Source organism: Trachypithecus francoisi, unplaced genomic scaffold, assembly GCF_009764315.1.
Source record: "Trachypithecus francoisi isolate TF-2019V2 unplaced genomic scaffold, Tfra_2.0 Lachesis_group10, whole genome shotgun sequence".
Lineage (NCBI taxonomy): Eukaryota > Metazoa > Chordata > Mammalia > Primates > Cercopithecidae > Trachypithecus > Trachypithecus francoisi.
The window spans coordinates 27406952-27422221 of record NW_022681455.1 but is presented as its reverse complement, the minus strand read 5'-3'; the positions used below and the strand labels follow the sequence as shown (position 1 = coordinate 27422221).

The following is a 15270-nucleotide window of genomic DNA, read 5'->3' as shown; positions in this document are numbered from 1 at the left end:
CCTTACTGTCCTTCAACGTCTGTGTCTCCCACCTCAGCACCTCTTCTGGAACCCCAGTTGTCCACTTATTCTCTTTTCTTTCCGCCCCTCAGCATATCTTCAGTATCCCTCAGTTGTTCCCACACTCAGTCTCTCTCTCTCTTTGTCCTCAGCACCCCCATCTCTTTTTCAGTCTTTCTCTCCATCCTCCAGTCTCTCTGTCCCCCAATCTCACCTTGTCTGTTTTCCAGCCCCCTCACTTTCTGCTCCTCTTCACTGCCCCGAACCTCTCTGACCCACAATCTCACACCGTTCATAGATTTCTTACAGTTCTTTGAACATACCAGGCTTTCTTCTGCCTTAGGGTTCTTATTCTTGTTGTTCCCTGTGGATTTTGATTTCCCCATATATCCACATGACTTGCTCCCTCACTTCAATCAGATCTTTATTCAAAGGTCATTCATTCAGAAAGGTCTTCCATGGTCATCTTTTTAAAAATTGCCAAACCTATGGCCCTCTTCTATTCCTTTTCAAACTTTATTCCTAATTCTTTTTCCCTTCCTTCCTTTCTTCCTTCCTTCCTTTCTTCCTTCCTCCCTCCCTCCCTCTCTCTCTTTCTCTCTTTCTCTTTCTTTCTTTCTTTCTTTTTCTTTCTTTCTTTCTCTCTTTCCTTCCTTCCTCCCTCCCTCCCTCCTTTCTTTCTTTCTGTCTGTCTGTCTGTCTTTTTTTGATGGAGTCTAGCTCTGTTGCCCAGGCTAGAGTGCAGTGGTGTGATCTTGGCTTACTGCAAACTCTGCCTCCCGAGTTCAAGCGATTCTCCTGCCTCAGCCTCCCGAGTAGCTGGGACTACAGGTGCCCACCATTACGCCTGGCTATTTTTTTTTTTTTTTTTTGTATTTTTTAGTAGAAACGGGGTTTCACCATGTTAGCAAGACTGGTCTCTATCTCCTGACCTCATGATCCACCCACCTCGGCCTCCCAAAGTGCTGGGATTACAGGTGTGAGCCACCGTGCCCGGCCCCTAATTCTTTTTCAAAGGACTTGTCAGTATGAGAAATGTTGTACATTTAAAAAATTATTCCCATAAATTTAAAAAATATATCCAGAATCTGATGACTTCTCACTACCTTCAGTGCTATCTCTGCTGAGCCACCATCATCTCTCTCTTGGGATATCACGGAAGCCTTTTAGCTGGTCTACCTGTTTCTGCCTCATGATTTATTCTACACTCAGCAGACAGAGAGATATAATTAAATATTAGCTCAGTCATTCACAATCATTCACTCGCTGGTTCAGAACACTTCCCTGGTGCCTCATCTTACTCAAAGTAAATCTAAAGTTTTGAAAACAGTTTTTAAAACTCTGTATGACCTGGCCCCCTGTTACATATACTGTCATGATTTCATCTCCTACCCCTCCTGGGTTCACTGCTCCAGCTGCATTGGGCTATTTTATATTTCACAAGACACACTCCTTCCTTAGAATTTTTGCTCTCATTGGATGCTTTTCCTCCAAATATCTGCAAGTCTTATTTATCACTTCCTGTAGTTCTCCATTCAAATATTGTATCTTACCAAATAGGTTTTACCTGACCACCCTTATAAAATGGCACAACCCCTGACACCCTTCCCCTGATCCTTCTGTTGTCACTCCCTGATAGTGATGATATTTTATTGCATTTCTCTTCCAAACCATTCCCCAGGAAGTAAGCTTATTGTGGGAAGAAATTTTGTCTGTTTTGTTCACTGGTGTACTCATAACATCTAAACTACTTCAAGGCACTTGATAGGTTCTCAACGAATATGCAATGAGCAAAAGGCTATATGGATAAATTGATTAATTAATGAATTAGTTTTCTGCTCAGGAAAGAATTCCCTAAGAATGTGACCTAAGAGCTGAGGCAAGGGAGTGAGTGGAGAGGAAGGAAGGCAGGGAAAAAAAATATCTGAGGCAAGAATGAGGAGCTGTGGGGAGCATGAAGTTATCTGGAGTCAGAGGGTTTCTGGCCCAAGCAAAAGCAGGTGCAAAGACTCTGAGTCACAAACCTGCTTGGCACCTCCAAGGAACATCAACAGTTAGTGGGCTAGAAAGTCAATGAAGGAATTTGAATTAGATGAGAAGAGAGAAGTAATCAGAGATTCAACCCTGCTGGCAAGCCATAGAAAGGGCTTTGGTTTTTATTTAAAGACTTATATATGGCCAGGTGCAGTTGCTCACGCTTGTAATCCCAGCATTTTGGAAGGCTGAGGCAGGCGGATCACAAGGTCATGAGTTTGAGACCAGCCTGGTTGACATGGTGAAACCCTGTCTCTAGTAAAATTACAAACATTAGCTGGGCCTGGTGGTGGGGGCGCCTGTAATCCCATCTACTCAGGAGGCTGAGGCAGGAGAATCGCTTGAACCTGGGAGGCGGAGCTTGCAGTGAGCCGAGATCAGGCCGCTGCACTCCAGCCTGGGCAACAGAGCTAGACTCCATCTCAAAAAAAAAAAAAAAAAAAAGACTGATATGTTGCCATAAGGGTCCCTTTAACAAATTAATACATAAGTAAATTTAAAGTTGGGTGTGGTGGTGCATGTCTGTATTCTCAGCTACTTGGGAGGCTGGGGCGGGAGGGCTGGGAGTTCAAAGCTGCAGTGCACTGTGATCGAGCCTGTGAATAGCCACTGCACTTCATACTGGGCAACACAGTAAGAACCCATCTTTTAAAAAATGTATTAGTAAATTTCTAAATTTATTTTTTGATAAATACCAATTTACGTAGTTATTTTAATTGTTAGACTGGAAAGACAGGGATCTTTATCCCAACTCAATAATAAGACAAATAGCACAATTGGAAAGTGAAAAGGGGTTTGAATAGGTATTTCTCCAAAGAAAATATACCAGTGGCCAATAAGCACATGACAAGATGCTCAACATCATTAGTCATTATTAAAATGCAATTTTTTTTTTTTTTTTTTTTTTTTTTGAGACAGAGTCTCACTCTGTCGCCCAGGCTGAAATGCAGTGGTGTGATCTTGGCTCACTACAACCTCCACCTCCTAGATTCAAGTGATTCTCCTGCCTCAGGCTCCCGAGCAGCTGGAATTACAGGTGCACACCACCACGCCTGGCTATTTTGCATTTTTAGTAGAGACAGGGTTTCACCATTTGGCCAGGCTGGTCTCGAACTCCTGAACTCAGGAGATCTACCCACCTCAGCCTCCCAAAGTACTGGGATTACAGGCGTGAGCCACTGCACCCAGCCACTAAAATGCAAGTGAAAACTATGAGATAATCCTTCATACTGACAAAAAATGGCTCTGATACAGATAGGCAATACAAGCACTGGAAATGTAAAAGGAAACAGCCACTGTAGAAGACTCTTGAACTCATTTAAAAAAAAAAAATCACTTTTGTTAGGTATAATTTACATACCATAAAACTCACCTGTTTTTAAGTGTACAATTTAATGTTTTATAGTAGATTTACAGATTTGTGCAACTATTAGCAGAGTCCAGTTTTAGAACATTTTCAGTAACCCCCCAAAAGTCTTTTCATGCCTATTTGCAGTGAATTCCCATTTCTATCCTCGGCCTCAGACAACCGTTAATTTATTTTCTCTATGTATTTATTTGCCTTTTTTGAACATTCCATATAAAAGGAATTCTACGATATATGCTTTTTTATGTCTGGTTTCTTTCACTTAGCATAATGTTTTTGAGGTTCATCCATGTTGTAGCAGGTATCAGCATTTCATTTCCTTTTATGGCTGAATAATATTCTCTTTTATGGATATACTGTATTTGAATTATCTGTTAATCAGTTAATGAGCATTTGGGTTATTTCCTCTTTTTGCTATTGTGACTAATGCCACTATGAACATTTGTGCACTAGTCTTTTTGTTGAGATACATTTTCATTTCTATTCAGTAGATACCTAGATGTGGAATTACCAGAGCATATATTAAAATAAAATTTAACTTTTAAAGAAATTGAACTGAACTGTTTTCCAAAGTGGCTGTACCATTTGTTCATGTAATTTCTTAGACTCCAGAAACCTGAACCAAACAGGTAGAAAGCCCCCAATTTCAAACATGAACACGCTGGAAAAGTGAGAACTGAAAGACGCCAGGAAATATCATTGAATAGAGAGGACCAGAGGCTGCCAGATTATCCCTTCAGGCATGAAACTGAATCTTTTTATTGTGGGAAGAGGTGCCTGCTGCCTGAAGTTCAGTGGGTCAGACCCCTGGCGAGCATAGACATGATATCCTCCAGGAGGGTCAGAAATTTCCGTAGATTCCCCAGTCAGAAGCTCCAGGTTTGAAAACGTCTGCATCCTTTGTCTACTCCATGAGTAGGATTTAAAACCAAAGTTTGTTTGTTTTAATCAAAAATAGATTATTCTTTTTATTGAGGCAGGGGTGGAAGGTGGGAAGGGACTTCTTTCCGGTCTAAGATTATCTACAAGAAGAATGTTGATGAAGTTAATGTTTTCAAAGCAAAGACAAGTCAGTGGAATGATTGGTAGCTTAGTTAGGCTCGAGTGTGGTCCTAGCACCCACAAAATTGTGGGTTTGCTTCCAGTACCCGTACCTTCTCTGTGGTTTTTGTTCCTCTAAACTGTTCTTACCAGAAGTCATCTCAATTTGAGCAGTAAAACGGGATAAATTATGATACTGTAGGAAGCTTTAAATCCATCCCCTAGATTGCTTTGCCTTTTTAAACCATTCGCAGCCCAACAGATTCGTGATCATCCGCAGGCAGAACACTAGCGCTCTCACTCATTTCAATCCCCCGTGCCCCATCCAGCACGCTTTCATGAACGTCAATCAACCATTATAAACTATTTTTGAAATCTACCTGATAACTAAGGACATCTTTTGATTTGTGTGAACGACTTTCCATGTGATCTTGATTTCCTCTCAGTCCTTCACTCTGTCTCAAGCGTCTGGAGTTCCTGGCCCTACACAGAGAAAGGAGACCCATCTCTTTAAAGTGACACACATCTTTTGATTTGTGTGAACGACTTTCCATGTGATCTTGATTTCCTCTCAGTCCTTCACTCTGTCTCAAGCGTCTGGAGTTCCTGGCCCTACACAGAGAAAGGAGACCCATCTCTTTAAAGTGACACTGTCCAAAATGTATTTCCCATATCTTCCCTCCACCCTTGCCTTTTCCTTTGGGAGTTTAACTTTTTTCAGAGATCTCCTGCTCTCTCCTTGGGGACACTTTCTTAGTTACTGCCTTTTGCTTTGAAGCCATTGCCTTCTTTTTCTCCAGAACCTCAGGCACTAGTGGAAGGAATTTGAATTCAATAAACTCCTAATTATCTTGCAATTTCTGGTCTGCATCTTTCTCGGTCCTACAAGCGACCTGAAAAGGAATCAAGACTCCCCAAAATGAACCTTGGAACTCTCATGATGTCTCTGCTATGTTAGCTTCTGTCTGGGAGAGACTGTGAGGTCGAGACAGGTCTAGGTGTGCAGGTGGTAATGGCGGGTACTGGGGCCATGCAATGAATGCCCAATGAGGATAGAAGAGGTCTTTAAATGCCTTTCTGTTCTGGGTCAGTCATATGTTTTTTTTCAGGTCTATGCTGTATATATGAAAATTTCCTTTTTGATGAATTTTGAAAATTCATTATTGATTAATCTGGTTTTAAAATTTAAAAATATAGTTGACTCGCCAGGCACGGTGGCTCACGCCTGTGATCCCAGCACTTTGGGAGGCCGAGGTGGGTAGATCATGAGGTTAAGAGATCGAGACCATTCTGGCCAACATGGTGAAACTACTAAAATACTACTAAAATACATGTCTCTACTAAAAATACAAAAATTAGCTGGGCGTGGTGGTATGCACCTGTAGTCCCAGCTACTCGGGAGGCTGAGGCAGAATTGCTTGAACCCAGGAGGCGGAGGTTGCAGTGAGCCAAGATCATGCCACTGCACTCCAGCCTGGCGAGAGAGCGAGACTCCATCTCAAAAAAAAGTTATATATATAAAATATATATATAATATATAAATATTATATTTTATATATGTGTGTGTGTATATATATATGTGTGTGTATATATATATATAGTCCCAAATTAAGTGACATGCATTACTGTCCTTTTTCTTCTAAAATGTCTAGCTAGAAGTGAGCTCCATTTTCTTGCTTCTAACTGAAACTTTTTTTCATGGCAAGGCAGACGCTTACAAAGGTGCTCAGAAGTAAGACCTTTTTTTCCCCCACAAATTAGAAATGATTTGGGATGTTACGAAAAGCCTTTTCACATGAACACTATGTATGTGCCGGGTCCAACCTGCAGACCCTGACCGAAGGTCGGATGAAAACATGCACTCAGACACAGATATCCAGTGAAAGAGTGGGCTAGGGGACCGGGCGTTCACAGAAGGAGTTGTTGCAGTCTGCTTGCACACACCAAGGAGGGTGTTCTAAACAGTACGTAGCCACGGCCCTGACAAGCTGGCCCTGCAGGCATTTATTCAGTACAGATTTACTGGCAAAGGCTTTGAGTCAACACACCTGTGGATAATTAATATGGTCACCCTCCCCAAAGAGAGCAGTCCTGCCGGTGACTAAAGACCAGGGTCAGAGGCCTAAGTAAACTAACTTTTCTAGATCAGTTTCTTTACATCCCCTTGTTATTTGCTTTTTACTGTTAGCTCAAGGTAAGAGGATCAGGCTGCCTTCAGCCATAAGCCTTTCCTAAAGCTTTTACAAAACCTCCCAGTGTTCCAAGAAGGTTTATGTTTTTCCTGTAATTTTCTCTTACAACTTCTTCCACCACCCTGACCGAAATCCTACATATATGTGGTTCATATAGCAAGTTTCCTTTACCCTGTTAATGCACATGCTTAATGTATTTCCTAGTGTTACTCAGAGTTTAGTTACATCTGTCCCACTCTCTCCACTGATTACAAAGGCACAAATTCAAACATGTTTCAATTCTGACTTCCAAAGGCAATAAAGCGATAACTTTCATATGCCTTGGCTACTTATTAACCAAGTGCCATGGTGAAATTATTGAAACACTCAATAATACCTATCCTTTAGGAGTATGGGTACCACAAAGTAGTGGGACATGATAGATGGTGGAGATCTACTCTTTTCAGAGAATGAGGTCCAGTGGTCTACTGCAGCAGTTATCAAACTAGGGTAATTTTACCCTTGGGAACACAAGAGGACCTAATTTTAAAAAGTGCAAGATCCGGCCGGGCATGGTGGCTCACGCTTGTAATCCCAGCACTTTGGGAGGCCAAGACAGGTAGATCACAAGGCCAGGAGTTTGAGATCAGCCTGACGAACACAGTGAAACCTCGTCTCTATGACACACACCACACACACACACACACACACACACACAATTAGCTGGACATGGTAGCACATGCCTGTAATCCCAGCTACTCAAGGAGCTGAGGCAGGAGAATTGCTTGAACCCGGGAGGCACAGGTTGCATGAGCCAAGATCGTACCACTGTGCTATCATCAACCACCATATAGATTTTTTCTAAAATTGATCTGTCTGAGAACACTCCTGATATCAAGGTGTGCATTTTCTCAATGGCCTTTCTTATATTAAAAAACAAAACAAATAACAACAAAAACAAAACAAACAAACAAACCCATGTTTCTCTCACTCTTCTCAATATGACCAAGGTTCTTTAGCTCAAAGTGCGAAACACTCTGGGCTTCAACACAGGGACCATTGGAAAGACCTGGGTGGGAAGAGTCTTTCCCTGGTAATTGAATTGTTCTAATTGCTATGTAAGTATCCTTTAGCAAGTCAGGAAGTTTCCAAATATTTGATTTAAGCAAATTAAGGGAGAATCTAGTCAAGTTCTCAACTAGAATAGAGTGTAAAATGTAATTATTTATTGTAGGTTACTATGTGATTTTTGGTAAATAACTTAGTGTTAAATAATTCTGAGACATTTGTGTAACAAAACCTGATCTATTTTCACTTATTTGTATACTAAAATACATTTTCTCAGTAGTTTTAAGTTGGGCATAAAACTGATGTTGAAATGACTTATCATGGCAATGTGTACATTTATCAATAATCACATGAACTAATTATAAAAGCCCAAGTGTGTCATTTAGATAAATATCCAATTAGTTTCACCTTTATACTTACTGATTAGTTTCCAAATTCATATTTTTATTGTTATGCTTGATTGTATATAAGTAATAATTTTAGTGATAATTCAACTCAGAGGAACTCATAAAAATGAAAGCCGGCCAGGCACAGTGGCTCATGCCTGTAATCCCAACACTTTGGGAGGCTGAGGCGGGTGGATCACGAGGTCAGAAGTTTGAGACCAGCCTGACCAACATAGTGAAACCCCGTCTCCATTAAAAATACAAAAATTAGTCGGGCATGGTAGCGCACACCTGTAATCCTAACTACTCAGGAGGCTGAGGCAGGAGAATCGCTTGAACCCGGGAGGCGGAGGTTGCAGTGAGCTGAGATCATGTCATTGCACTCCAGCCTGGATGACAAAGCCAGACTCTGTCAAAAAAAAAAAAAAAAAAAGAAAGAAAGCCTGTGCCATCCCCCAAATTGATTGTAATGTACATATGTATTTTTGTTGTTGTTGCAAGTAAGTAGGCTATGGAAAACTTAAAATAATTTTAAGCATAACATTATTACATTATTCAAAATTTATAATCTTCAACGTATTCAAGAATTATGCAACACTTAAATTTTTTAAAATGTCAATAATTATAATACAAAGAAAAGCATCTGCTTAATCTTAAGATACATATTACTTTATCAAAAATGTGTGTGGGGATGTACATAGTTTTAAAAAATTGTGGAGGACGATGGGTAACAATATTTTGAAGCCTAAGGGCCCAGCTTGGCTAACCACTATGCTCTGTTAAATCTTCAGTTTTTATCTTGTGTCTATTGGAAACAGCCTCCAAATCCAAAGAGGCCCACTCAGACCAGATATTACAACATGGCCTCCCTCAAATTCTTGAAGTTTTCCTAGATACTCAGCAGGGTCATGGAGGCTAACGTTATCCTCTTTGTCCTCAAAATAGAAATCAAAGAAACCTGAAAGTGACCTGAAAATTTAGAGCGCTCGCTCGTGGATGCCATTGTCACTCCAGAAATGGTCTGAATTCCTCTTTCCACTCGAAATTTATTTGCTGGCCAGCAAACTAGAGTTGGACTCCAAACTAGACCTGAGCCACACTCTTAATTCCTGGGAAATTGTCCAGGAAAATGAGCTGCCTGTTCAGGATCTTTGCGAGGACTCTAGGGCGCAGACTTGTCTATTTCAACACATGCATACCTGAACCAACTCAACCCTGTTTGCATCGCCAGTGTGTTCCCTGTCTGAAAAGAACTGGGTGCTGAGCTTGTTGAACTTGAGAACCCTTAGGCTGCCCGAGGCGCAGCGAATGTGTACCAGGAACAGTACTTCCCGCGCCCGGACGGGAAGAGGCGCGGAAGCCTAGCTGAGTGGAATTCCTAGTTTTCCAACAGCCATAGCGGCGGGAGTTGGGAAGGAAAAGGTACGCACAAAGTCCTTTGTCGGAGAAGACCTCCGAACTGTTATTAAAGGACAGCTTTCTGCACCATCTTCCCATTCCACCACCAATGAAGAGGTAAATTGATTTCTGTTGAAAATATTTTTTGGAGGGGAGAAGACGTTGAGACTCCTAAAGACGTTTGCCTGACGCCTAGAGGATCCTCGTGCTCCACTTTGAAGAACTGAAGTCTTGATAATCAGCAGAAATGACTTCTGCACACCTTTTCCCCATTCATTAAACTATCGAGCAGCCTACCATTCTGTGCGGGCACCCGAGGTACCAGGAGAATGAAGAACAGGATAGCACAAAGAGTAACACAAGCAGTTAATTATAATAACGTGTAGCGGAGCAACAGACATAACCACCGGGCATTTTGAGGGGCCCACAGAGAAGGAGTACCTCCCCAGTCTTTAAGAACTCGCGAGGCATATCTGCCGGAGAGTTTCTTCCTTCCAGTATGGAGCGGATTCCTCATGCCGCGAACCAAATCCACCAGCCATTCCGCAGGGTGAGTCAATTTCATAATCAAACCATTTGGACGGAAAACTCAGAACGACCAACTTCTGCTTCTAGATCGTTCCCTGGGTCTCTGGACCCTTCCCAGGATCAGAAGGAAGGAAGCCCCTCTCGTGAATGGTTCTCTGTAGTATTTTCTCCGGGCAGAATAGGTGAGTTTGAGAAAATATCATTTCCCACGGGAGAGGCGAAGTTCCTTTCTGCTGGAGGTGGAGTTTTTGGTCTTGTCGTTGTTTTCGTTTTCGTTTTCCTTCTTCCCTGCGGGAGTACGGGAAGGGAAAATGTAAAACACCAACAGAAGTTTGAAGAAACAATATTACATAGTCGCAATTAAAATTATTTTAAGACATCTCTTTGAGGAGAGGAAAAGAATTTCCTTTAGTTTTAAAGAAACACAAGAACAACAAACTTTTTGCTCTTGTAAAATTAAGAAAAAAAAGATTGTCTCTGGGATGGCTGGTTAGCTCAGTTGGTTAGAGCGTGGTACTAATAACGCTAAAGTCGGGGGTTAGATCCCCGTACAGGCCGGAAGGATTGTCACCTTTTCTCTTCAATTTTGCGGCAGTCACTTCACATCCAGCTACATGTTGAAAATAACAACCTCTTCAACTTAAAGTCGGAATTAAATGTTGATGTCATTTCTTCTTCAGCAGTGACACCTACCCGTTTGATTCCTGCCCTCCTCTAAACGGGCTTGGGAAAGAAAAAAAAATCTTATGAAACAAGAGACCTGACACCCTAAGACATTTTAGTGAAGAAAATGAGGGTGTTAGAGAGGGGGTAGCACTGGGCTTGTATGTGTGTCTGATGCCCGCTGTCCATCTGAACTCCATGTTTTTTTGGTCCCTTTCTCAGGATCCAGCCTATCGCGTCTGCTTGTGGCTGTCACATGCTTCCTCCACCTGATGGTCTCCTCAACCCTGACGCTATCTTTTCAACACTGTTGAAATTGATATTTTGTATTAAGATAACCACAGTGGGAAACCATGCATACTTATTTTGCTTTCCTTTTTTTCATATTAAATTCTCAGTCGGTTCTCATCAGAATTTTTGTCTTTGAGGACAGAATTTTTTCTTTTTTCTTCTAGATAGCCAGGTCTCAGAATGGCTCTGAAGACAGAGTAGGCATTCAGTAAATATTTGTGGAGTGACAGTTGAAGACTCATCATTAGAGTGTGTTTTCAAACATTGGGATTTTGTTTGCCCAGTCTGACTGATAAACATATGTAAAGGAGCAAAAGCCTGCCAAGGTCTACATTTACAGCAAAACAATGTGGTTGTAAAGACCATATCATTTTATAGAATACACAGAATTACAGATGTGAAAAGTAAATGGTAAAAATAATCCCAGCAAGAAACGAAACTTAGACATTTCGGATTTGACAAAGGGGCATTTTCAAAGGATGATGAAACCACCGCTCAATACTTTAAAAAAACAAAATCAAAGCTCATTCAAGGGAGAGGTATACTGTAAACCACAGTCCCTGAAAACAGAACAGATTGCTGATCTTTTTCGTTAGGTTGTTATAATCTATGGGAGCATGATTACTTGTCAGAGACTGCCATTGTTTGGTCGGCACTCAGAGGTACGTTTATTGGAGTGAGTCCATCCCTGATCAGCTAACTTTCAGAAGCCAGGAGCAGACACTGATTAGTTTTCAAAAGTGTGCTCACAGAAGTGATTGTTACTGACAGATTGTACTGATTGAAAACCGGTTCTGGGCCGGGCGCCGTGGCTCACGGCTATAATCCCAGCACTTTGCGAGGCTGAGGCGGGCAGATCACCTGAGGTCAGGAGTTGAAGACCAGCCTGACCAACATGGAGAAACCCCATCTCAACTAAAAATGCAAAATTAGCTGGGCATGGTGGCGCATGCCTGTAATCCCAGCTACTCCAGTGGCTGAGGCAGGCGAATCGCTTGAACCCGGGAAACAGAGGTTATGGTGAGCCGAGATCACGCCACTGCACTCCAACCTGGGCAACAAGAGTAAAACTCCGTCTCAAAACAAACAAACAAACAAACCCCAACCATGCTCCCTTCCCTTTTGTTGGGAGCAAGCCCCCCAAAATCTGGCCATAAACTGGCCCCAAAACTAGCCATAAACAAAATATCTGTAGCACTGTGACATGTTCATAATGGCCCTAATGCCCAAGCTGGAAGGTTGTGGGTTTACGGGAATGAAGGCAAGGAACATCTGGCCCGCCCAGGGCGGAAAGCCACTTAAAGGCATTCTTAAGCCACAAACAATAGCATGAGCGATCTGTGCCTTAAGGGCATGTTAAGTAGCACAACCTATTCCTTTACTTTGGCCCATCTCTTCGTTTCCCATAAGGGATACTTTTAGTTAATTTCATATCTATAGAAACAATGCTAATGACTGGTTTGCTGTTAATAAATATGTGGGTAAATCTCTGTTCGGGGATCTCTGCTCTGAAGGCTGTGAGACCCCTGATTTCCCACTTCACACCTCTATATTTCTGTGTGTGTGTCTTTAATTCCTCTAGTGCCCCTGGGTTAGGGTCTCCCCGACCAAGCTGGTCTCCGCACCTTTACCCATGCTGTTCTTCAGGTGACCTTGTAGTGTTCTTCCACTCTTTCTTTAAGCTGAGCATCATGACTTTGGGACGTTAGCAAATATGACAAAGAATTTTTTTGTTGTTGTTTTTTTGTTTTTGTTTTGAGACGAAGTCTCGCTCTGTCGCTAGGCTGGAGTGCAGTAGCGCTATCTCGGGTCACTGCAAGTTCTGCCTCCTGGGTTCAGGTCATTCTCCTGCCTCAGCCTCCTGAGTAGCTGGGACTACAGGGGCCCGCCATCACGCCTGGCTAATTTTTTGTAATTTTAGTAGATGCGGGGTTTCACCGTGTTAGCCAGGATAGTCTGTTGTCCTGACCCCGTGATCCGGCCTCCTCAGCCTCCCAAAGTGCTGGGATTACAGGCGTGAGCCACCGCGCATGGCCCCGACAAAGAAGATTCTTGAGTAAGCCCTTTGCTCTTTCTGCTTGCTTTTTTTTGTTTTTCTTGTTTTTAAATAGACTTTATTTTTTAGAGCAGTTTTAGGTTCACAGCAAAATTAGATGAAAGAATACAGGGAGAGTTTTCATATATACTCTGCCTAATCCTCCTCCTCAACCTCCCCACTATCAACAAGCCACACTGGAGTGGCACATTTGTACATATGAATCTGCATAGACACATCATTATCCCCCAAAATCCATAGTTTACATTAGGGTTCACTCTTGGAGTTGTACATTCTATGGGTTTGGAAAAATATATAATGCAATATGGAGATTGATTTATTATTGTGCCCCAGCTGGGACACAAACTGTCTGGTCAATCCCAACTTATCAGCTATGAACTAGTGAGCTAAATAGATCTGAATTTTTTTTAAGCTATTGAGGTGGTTTATTAAAAAGTATATTTGTAGCAATAGGTAACTGATATGTACACTAAAATATCATTCATTCTACATCAGCAAAGTTAGCTTTTTTGCTACTATTCTAATAATAAGAGAAACACATCAAGGTCTTTGTGGGCATGATTTCCTATGTTTGGAATGACTTTACCTAGATAACCCCATGGCTAATTCATTTTCTTTCTTGATAGTTTTGCTCAAATATAACATTTACTCCATTTAGAAATTGAAAATAAAAACTCAACCCTAATGTCCATCCTTGATTAACTTTTCTCTTTAGCATTTGTCATCACATCATGTATTTTATATACACTGTCTTTTTTTTTTTTTTTTTTTTTTTGAGATGGAGTCTCACTGTTGCCCAGGCTGGAGTGCATTGGCGGGATCTTGGCTCACTGCAACCTGTGCTGCCCAGGTTCAAGCGATTCTCCTGCCTCAGCCTCCTAAGTAGCTGGAATTACAGGCGTCTGCCACCACACCCGGCTAATTTTTGTATTTTTAGTAGAGATAGGGGTTCACCATCTTGGCCAGACTGGCCTTGAACTCCTGACCTCGTGATCCACCTGCCTCAGCCTCCCAAAGTGTTGGGATTACAGGTGTGAGCCACCTCACCTGGCCTATGCTTTACTTTTCTAAAAAAGCACATTAACCCTGCCATTAGAAAGGAAATATTTCTTTCTATTTTGTTCATTGGTGTTACCCTAGTGGTTAGTACAGTATGTGACACATAGTATACATTTAATAAATACTTCTTGTGAATGAATGAGTGATCAAATTCTTCTTTGTCTAAAGAAAAGAGGACACATGCTTGAAGAGAGGTTGGGAGAGAGGAGCAAAGATTACCTTAGGCCTGGGACTTCAGATATGTTGTGTCATTAGAACTGGAACAACCTATTTTCCTTTTCTGAAAGTTCATAGCAGGACCTATCTGGTGTAAGCTCTCTCCATCCATCTCCTGTCCCTCCTTCTAATACCTGGAAGCTAGGTGTGATTGAAGTTACCCACACTGGGTTTTAGCAATAAGGTCATCTATATTCCAGCTCAAAGTATCTCTTAATTTATTAAGATCTATGGAAAGTCTAGATTATCTCAACCCCACTGAAGGGCAGTAATTCATTGATCTATATTCTATCAATTGGGGATGAATGTGAATCAATAAATCTTTCAGTGTCATCTTCTCTTTGAATCTATTATGTCTGTCTACTATCTGATTATCTTTAGTTTTTCCAGTTTCAATGTACCCTTTAAGAATCCATGTGGAGTACCTATCTAAATACTTGAATCCCTTTTGGGAAGAGCTTTTGTTTTTATTTATTTATTTGTTTTAACTGAAGGTCTCATAGATCTCCTCACAGATTACTTGATAGCCAATGGATTAACTGCCTTTACAAAAGGCAAATTACATATGGCCTGAGCTTGAGAGTCAGCATTAAATGTTAGAAAATATGGACACTTCTGAAGAATATAGATCACTTTTGTGATAGGCTGGAGGTGGAGCAGTGTTCATTAAATGACACCAGTGACATGGCAAACTAGTGGATTGCCAAGTCTGTTGCTCCGTAATTGACTTCTCATGATTCCTTCCACCACTTTAAATTTTAGCGTAGCTATTCTAGAATGAGTCTCCATGTATCTTTGTCTTGAAAACAAAAAATAACAGAAGAGAAGCATGAAATCAAAATTTACTGGTGACCTGTTGTGTTAGACAGCTTTGAAAAATTCCTTATTCTCCTGAAGGGAAAGTAGTTTTCCCATACTCCCATCAGTGAATTACTAATGACATAAAGAGAATTTTATCTACATTGAACTCAGCAATTTTCTCCTAGCTTTTGG

At 41.4% G+C, this 15270-nt stretch overlaps 1 long non-coding RNA gene across 1 annotated transcript; it reads right to left on the bottom strand.

Moving 5' to 3' along the window:
* Nucleotides 1-8645: 8645 nt before the first annotated feature.
* Nucleotides 8646-11748, bottom strand: LOC117086873. Its single transcript, XR_004438604.1, has 2 exons — nt 10564-11748; nt 8646-10280 (listed from the first exon to the last, which is right to left on the bottom strand). It is a non-coding gene; the product is annotated as an uncharacterized LOC117086873 (long non-coding RNA).
* Nucleotides 11749-15270: the final 3522 nt, after the last annotated feature.